This window comes from Sphaerodactylus townsendi, linkage group LG09 (assembly GCF_021028975.2).
Source record: "Sphaerodactylus townsendi isolate TG3544 linkage group LG09, MPM_Stown_v2.3, whole genome shotgun sequence".
NCBI lineage: Eukaryota > Metazoa > Chordata > Lepidosauria > Squamata > Sphaerodactylidae > Sphaerodactylus > Sphaerodactylus townsendi.
Genome location: NC_059433.1, coordinates 29,508,734 through 29,517,091, shown reverse-complemented (window position 1 = coordinate 29,517,091; position 8,358 = coordinate 29,508,734). Strand labels below are relative to the sequence as shown.

The following is an 8,358-nucleotide window of genomic DNA, read 5'->3' as shown; positions in this document are numbered from 1 at the left end:
TTCACATAGCAACGCTTATCTCTTGAACTTACATCACATAACAAAACAGTTATATGGGGATCAAGCCCACAACTTACTGCACACACTTCCATTGCAAGCAATTTATATTTGCAATCTCACTTCCAAGCCCCACGCTGGTTTGAAGGCGTTCCATTTGTAACCATCAATGGCTTGTGGGTTCCTGTGGGGGCAGTACTTGCGAATGAGTTGCAACAACAATTTTTAAAGCAACAAAGATGGTTTACTTTTCTTTACAATTACCGCCACACTTTTAAAACATCAACATTTAGCGTTACAATTCCGCAAGGTCCTGTTCAGGAGTTGCATTTTCGGGGAAGTCCTTCGGCCACTATTTACAGTCTACTGATATTGCCAAGTCCAAATTCCTTCTTTGCAAGTTCGGCTGGCTCCCTGAAAGAACTCAAAGGGCTTGATGAACCGGAAGGTTGCAACATGATGAAGGTTTCCAGGAGAACTCTCACCCATTACAACCACAAAAGAAAACCCTGAAACAATAAACACCAACATTTACAACATAGCAAAAACAACAACTACCTTCCCAGTAGTTCCCAACAATATTGCAATTACCTTAACAAGGTGTTAAGGGCTTATAGAAATCAAGGTCCGAGTCTGGTACCCTTATCTTCTGCAAAGAGCTCTTTCAGCCTTTCTGCTGCTCTGAGTCTCCACCCCCTTACTGGGTCAACCCATTCTGGGCCAACCCATTCTGGGCATGGGGGTTACATTCGCACCTGCACTGCTTGATGAAAGGGAAGATTGTTGGGTAAGCTGCATTCGGTGAAAGGATAAGGGTGGGATGCACCTTGAAGGCTTAAATGATCTGGGCATCTCTGTGCCTATTTTGAATGTCCCCCTGGGCAGGGCCCCTTGGTGCAAGTCCCTCCCTTCCCCCTCTGTGAGAAGTGATAAGGAAAATCAGATGAAACTGATCAAAGGGCCATATACTTACAATGAATTTATTAATAGTTTTCCAAATGGGTACTTCCCAGTGCAGTATTATGGCTCAGCCTGGTCTGGCTGGGGTCCCCCGGGCGAAAGACTCAGATGGAGATAAGGGGACAGTTTTGGTTCCAGGCACTACCTGAAAATGCAGAGCCTGAGCAGTCAGTAGTTCCTGCAGGACCAGGACCAGAGGCTCAGGCAGAGCATTCAGGCTGGGAATCCACAGTCAGGTCCAAGCTCTGAGATTCCCCAGCCGGGATCTAGCTCTGAGACTCTTCAGCCTCTTGATATTAAGCCAGAGGGGACCCTGTCACCCCACCCCCATCTCCAGAGGCCCAGGAGCAACACAGGAGGAGACTGCATGCTAGTTTGCAGCAAAGGAGATGCTGCAGCAAGTTAGCAGCTATGGGGCAAACAGGATTAGATGCAAAATATTTGCAGGAGCCAGACTAGAGTAACTGAGCTGTAAGAGGTTATTGCACTAGTGAATGGGAAGCTAGCTATAAAAGAGAGGTTGCAGCTGAGCTAGCTTGTGACAGCAACGCTGTGGTTCAGTTTGCAGGTCACTGCTTCTTGCCTTGTCTTGGTTCCATGCTCTGTGTATCCATTAAACGGCTGAACATGCTAGGAACTGTGTCCAGACTGTCTGTTGGTTCCTGAGGGCCTGTCTACGACATACGGATAGACCAGCCCTTGGTTTCTACCAAGAAAGGAGGTCCTGCATGATTAACTCTGGATGATAAAGTTATCTGCTCTCGTCTTACTCACTTGCCATAGTGTGTACCAGAGGAAATAGCTGTAAAGAATTCAGAGTGGAGTAACTTTTCTTGTCTGTGTGACCTTGACTGTATTTTGATTATGGTCGTTTTGCGAGACAGTTTAGATCTTTGAAAAGTAAATCCGTTCTTATTATTTATGGTCCCGCCAGTCTCTTTGTCATCTGTGAATTTTAACAGCAAGACCGTTTTTTAAAATGATTAAGTGACATTTTACTCAGAGCAGGGCTAACAGCAGCCTTGTTAAGGGCTCCGTTTTTATGCAGCGAGACAGTGAGGAGCCAGCTTTTAAATATCATTATAAAACATCTGATGCTTCCGCATAGCTTAATTTATTCTCAGACACTTGGACAATTGCCTCAAGGGCTTATGCAAAGAAAAGAAAAGAAAAGAAAAGAAAAAAACCTTCCTACTTAGTACGGTTCTCAGAATGATTCTTGCATGTCTGTTTTCACAATAGAGGCTTAGTGTGTCTGTGACCTAGTATTTATGTCTTGTATGAATATCATTTAAATAGGTTAGAAAATGGAAATGGAGTATATTTTGCAGCCAAATAAGTTTTACGGTGCACATTACAGACCTATTTTTGGATATTTCGTCGCTGCTGTTATTGGCGTGCATGTGTGAAGAAAATAACATTTCTGACATACAAAATGTTGAGTGAAGTTTTAAATGTGCTTGTACCAGTTTTCAAAATGAACTCATGGCAACGCAGGAAGGATGAGAAAGAGTCACATTTCATCCCTCCTGCATGTAAAAATGTACCTCAAAGCCATTTCACTCAAGTGAGCAAACACTCTAAAACTGCACACAGGCCAAGTCAATCTACAGGAATTTTTAGGTTTCATTGATTTCAGGGGAAACCACATGTTCAACTCTCTCATGCTAAAATGAGTGATGCTTCAATTATCATGAAGAACACATTTGCAAATTGAACATGCAATGCCTCTTTTCACTCAGATTAAACACCTCTACAACCACACTGATGATTTTGTTCAAAATATAACGAGCAATATTTCAAGTGGTTTTAGGTCTGCATAGCTGGTAGCATTTGGCATGGCAGCTGGTTGGCTAGTTGTTGTTAGCAGATGCTTACAGTTCAATGGATTGCTTCAATTACGCATACTCATTTGATTCGTATGGGCAGGTCAAACATAATTTAAAATTAGTTTAATTCGAGTATATGTACTACTTTTCAACTGATGACATTCATTACCACATGCTTAGAGCTCAATGGGTTGGATTAGATTTCCCAAAAGAACATAGTATTGGTGATCCAATTTAGAAGAAGAGGAGTTGGGTTTTATCAACTGCTTTTATCTACTGTAAGAAGTCTCAAAGGCTTGCAATCCCCTCCCCACCCCCAACAGGTACCTTGTAGCCAGTGGTGGGATTTAAATAATATAACAACTGGTTCCGGTGGTGGGATTCAAATAATTTGGCGCAACTATGAACTGGTTGTTTGGCATCTATTTTAACAAACGCAGTTCTGCAGGAAGTGATCTTGAGGAACCTGCTGGAATCCACCACTAAAGTAGGGTAGACGGGGATGATTTAAAATTTTATAGACATGAGAATAGGTGGCTGGGGAATCAGCCTGACAAAATATGCCACACTGGAATGCCAAAGAAACAACCTACCACTACTTCATTAGGACTCAGAAAGCACCTCTTTTGACAGTGATGTGTTGACTAAATGGGGAACAGGAACCACTGTGGGAAAGCACTGAGAAAATGCACATATGCAAAACGTTAGCGGTGCAATTTTGAGCATTGTAAAAATAAACAATTTTTAAGTGACCCTACTCACTGAGATAAAATTACTATTCAAGCAGATAAATGTTCACATCGCCATCTGACATCAATGGAACTTCTAAAGAGCTTTTACCTTTGGCTGGATCACATCTACTATGTTCATGTCTCAGGTGGGATTTGGAAGAAGAAGAGTTTGGATTTATATCCCCCCTTTCTCTCATGCAGGAAACTCAAAGGGGCTTACAATCTCCTTGCCCTTCCCCCCTCACAACAAACACCCTGTGAGGTAGGTGGGGCTGAGAGAGCTCCGAGAAGCTGTGACTAGCCCAAGGTCACCCAGCTGGCGTGTGTGGGAGTGTACAGGCTAATCTGAATTCCCCAGAAAAGCCTCCACAGCTCAGGCGGCAGAGCTGAGAATCAAACCTGATTAGATACACGAGAATCAAACCAGATTAGATACATGAGCTCTTAACCTCCTACGCCACTGTTGCTCCAGGTTTCCAAGTTAAACCAGGTTTCCAAGTTAGACCAGGTTTCCAAGTTAAAGTTAAAGTGAAGAAATCTAGGGGAGCACACTGATTCCTGTTGGCATTAATTGTTGTGGTCATAGCTCTTATGTAAGATATATATTTTAGACAACTGACAATTGATATTTTCATCCAGTTCTTTTTGTTGCTCATTTACTTTTTCTTGGCTGCTCTAAAACAACTAACTTGGAGTTTTAATTCAGTTAACTTTACTTAAACATTTTTTTCGGTCTACTTAAAAAAAAATTCTGCAATTGAAATGAAGTTGGAGGGTCCCTTGGTAAAACTATAAAAAGGATAATTAGTTGTAATTATCCTAACACTTTCCTTCTGAGGAAGTTGTTAATGTGAATCTTACACTGTAGTAGCATACTTCCTTTTCAAGGTGATGATCACATTTTTAACGACTCCAAAGTGCTTCCTAATTTTACTACCTCCAATCTGTTCTGGATTTACACGAAACCTCCCATAGGCTGTTTCTGTTTCTTCCTTAAACATTTTAAGGAAGGGAAATAAAATGTTTCCTTCAGGAGCTCTGCACAGCTTTAGCCCAAAGCGTTTTGGAAAAATTGAATTTCATCCTCAAAATGTTTTATTTAGATCCGCTAAACTGGTGATCTTTTCCCCAAAAAACATTTTCATAACGTTACCTGGTTGCTGTGAGAAGATCAGGAAATGGTTCACTTCTTCCACCCAATTTTGAAGCTCTCACTTTCATTTCTCTGCCCCCTGCCATTTTCTGCCACTTTAGTGACCCTTTGTGCTGTCCGCCATTTGCTGAAGTTTCCTATGGATGTTTTGTCATCTAGCATTGTAGCTGCCCACCATTTCTGTCATTGCTGTGCACTAATAAACTCATTTCTGCCTGCCAAGTAGGCGTACATGCTGTTTTTCCTTTTTAAAAAATATTGTGTGAGGTAGATTTGATGCTATGTAGATATGATGTCGGTATCAACAAAGCTGCACAGACTTTTAATTTCTTTTTAAAAGTTTTAAAACAATTTTATTTCTCACAAAATTAAAAATTTACACATATGTCAACATGGCCGGCCATACATCATATACTTGTTTGTTATTCCCCCTTCTTTATAACATCAGTAGACCCTGCCGTCCCCCCCACCCCTCTTAAGGGGATTATGATGTGGGACGCCATCTATTGTGTTTTGTAATTAGAACGCTGTGTTTTAATGGGGCTTAGTTTTAAAATGTATAGAGCCACAATTTAATTATTCTTGGTTGTTGTTGATTTTACCTTGTGCTCTGATTGTATACTTTGCGTTCACCACCCTGAGCCCTTCGGGGGAGGGCAGTATACAAACATTAACAACAACAACAACAACAACAACAACAACAATAATAATTCCTCAAATCAGGAATACTTAATTACAGTATTTAACTTTATAATATCCAATTGACTTCACCATCCTTCTTACATAGCTCTATGCTATGTTCTTTAAAAAGAATAAGTTTTCTTTTCACTACGACTAGTTTTTCAACATCAAAAACCAACTTAAATTTTGTTACCTAATTCATGTTTCATATCGATACAGCCATATTTGTCAAAATATTAAAGATTTAAAGTATATCACATATCTAAATGGTATGGTCAATTAATCTGTGACAGACTAATTTTAAACTTTTCCCCAAAAAAGGTTTTCAGTAGGTCCCAAGCCTTTTCTTGCTTTCAATCACTTTCACTCTGTAATGCCATAGATAGTAAATCTAAGTCCACATAATTCTAGATTCTCATATACCAATCTTTTAATGCAGGCATTTCTTTTGCTTTCCATTTTCTGTCTATTTCAATTCATGCTGCTGTGATTTAAAAGGTCAATATTTTGGTGTACGGCTTAAGTTTGTTATCTGTACAAAGTCCTAGCAAATATATTTCAGGTAGTTTCTCAAATTTTACTTGAACAATCTTTTGAATTTGATAATGTATTTTTAACCAAATTTTTTAAATCTTATTGCAGGAGCACCAACAATGAAAAAGAGAGCCTAGTGTCTTCCTGCATTTCCATTGGTGAGTATTTTTTTAAATCAATTTTGACTATTTACCTAAAATAACTTGTTGATTTCCAAAGTGCTTTCCCACAGAAAGCTTTCATTAAATATTTGAAGGAAGTGGTAGCAATTATTAAAACTATTTCAGTGAAACTTCATTGGCACAAGACAATCCAATGTCTTGGGTGCTGTGTGGTTTCCGGGCTGTATGGCCGTGTTCTGACGTTTCGCCTGCATCTGTGGCTGGCATCTTCAGAGGATCTGAAGCCATACAGCCATACAGCCCTGAAACCACACAGCACCCAAGTGATTCGTTGGCAGATTGAGCATATACGACGAATACTGAGCCTCAATGTCGTTGGCTCAGAAGTGAGAGGCCCCATTTTAGAAGCAGAAATCTCACTTTCTTAGGATTGTAGCTACAGTAGTCAGCAAACCTATTCTCGGGGGCAGGATCCAAGCTTCTGAGGAATATTTGTTGTACACCAGTTGTCAACCCAGAATTGGGTTGCTGGCAGTTTCTTTTTCCTGTTTCTGTGTAGACGCCAAACATGCAGAAGGTTAGGAGATCGATATTTAAAGCTGTCCACTCCAACTATGTCATTGCTTGGCATTTGACGCAGAAGCACTGACTGAGATAGTCATAAATATAATACTGCTTCAGGGGACCTTCAGGAATCACACTAAGCACATTATGGAAGTCTGCAGTAGTAGAGGGGAACAGGCAGATGTCACCTGCCCTCCTTTGTTGGGAGAGTCCTTCCACCAGCAGAATATGAGCACTGGATATAATCCGTTGCTCCTAATTATATTGCTATCTCAACTCCTTGAGCTGTTTTTTTATCTGTTTGAAGCTTTGAAATATTAATGAACTCACACACATTATAACACAGCTCAGCCTTTTCTTTTTCCTTTTTCTTAGAGTTTTGATTGCTTGCCCTGATGGTTTGATTTTAGCCGGAAGAAATGTTCTGTGAGCATCAACAAGTCAGTCCAATTAAAGATAACAGACATATTCTCCAGGTCTTCACACATACCCAGACCATCTTCATATGGCAACAACTTTTGTTTGGCTCACATGCCAAACAACATTTCATCCTCAATGGCATGTTCAGGCAGCATCTTCCTCCCCACAGCTGCTTTATCATTACAGCTTGTATCAGAAGTGTGTAGGAAAGGAAAGCTTTACAAGAAAGAGGCACTTTGACGAGCAAGTCCTAACTTGACTGGATCTCTAGAATTTGATTATCTTTAAGCTGACCAGCTCCATTTCTTCAAAGACCCCAAGTCCTACTTCCATTATAAGCTGCTGGTTAGGTATATATATTCAGTTTCCAGCACAAGAAATCTACTTCGCAAAGGAAACTGGATGTAGACTTCCTTTCATGTGGAATAGCAGAAGCCATTTCTCCCTCTTCTGAAAGAGTTGTAAAAATTATATTTGCCTGCTCTTATTGTTGGTCCTTTCTTGGGCCAAACCTGATGGGATAACTGGTTGTGGTGGGTGCTCCGGGTTGTGTGGTCGTGGTCTGATAGATCTTGTTCCTAACATTTTGCCAGCATCTGTGGCTGGCATCTTCAGAGGTGTATCACAGAGAGAAGTCTGTTACACACTGTGTAACAGACAACCTACCACAACCAGTTGAATCCAGCTGTGAAAGCCTTCGACAATACCAGGGGTAGGGAACCTGCGGCTCTCCAGATGTTCAGGAACTACAATTCCCATCAGCCTCTGTCAGCATGTGCTGACAGAGGCTGATGGGAATTGTAGTTCCTGAACATCTGGAGAGCCGCAGGTTTCCTACCCCTGGACAATACAGTGATGGGATAAACTTCAAAAACAGGAGAAAGGATCTGCAAGGTTCAAAGGGCTTTCTTGGCAGATCTAAAAAGGTCCTTTTCCTGATGCCTAAGTACAGCCCATAGTTTCATGGCCCCCAGTTAATAAGTGGCTGGTTCAATTTTTAAAATCCTTTGCAATTACTTGAATCTCAAAGACTTTCGGACCCATTGTTAAGTTAGGCCCCTTCCGCACACGCAAAATAATGCGTTTTCAAACCACTTTCACAACTGTTTGCAAGTGGATTTTGCTATTCCGCACAGCTTCAAAGAGCACTGAAAGCAGTTTGAAAGTGCATTATTCTGCATGTGCGGAATGAGCCTTAGACAAACTTTTGTTTGAAAAGGGATCTGAAGTTTTCTCATCCTCCAGAAAATTGCTCAAGGCCATGATCTCTATTTTTTAAAGTTAAATACTTTTATGTAAAGCATAGGAATAATGTGAACATCAGTTGGAACACCAAAGGCACAGTGTGCAATTAAAAACAATGTATT

General features: G+C 40.7%; 1 long non-coding RNA gene across 1 annotated transcript; it reads right to left on the bottom strand.

Annotated features, from left to right (window-relative positions):
- Positions 1 to 225: 225 nt before the first annotated feature.
- LOC125439259 lies at positions 226 to 641 on the bottom strand. The gene is made up of 2 exons (XR_007245510.1): positions 589 to 641; positions 226 to 506 (listed from the first exon to the last, which is right to left on the bottom strand). It is a non-coding gene; the product is annotated as an uncharacterized LOC125439259 (long non-coding RNA).
- Between the last annotated feature and the right edge of the window lie 7,717 nt (positions 642 to 8,358).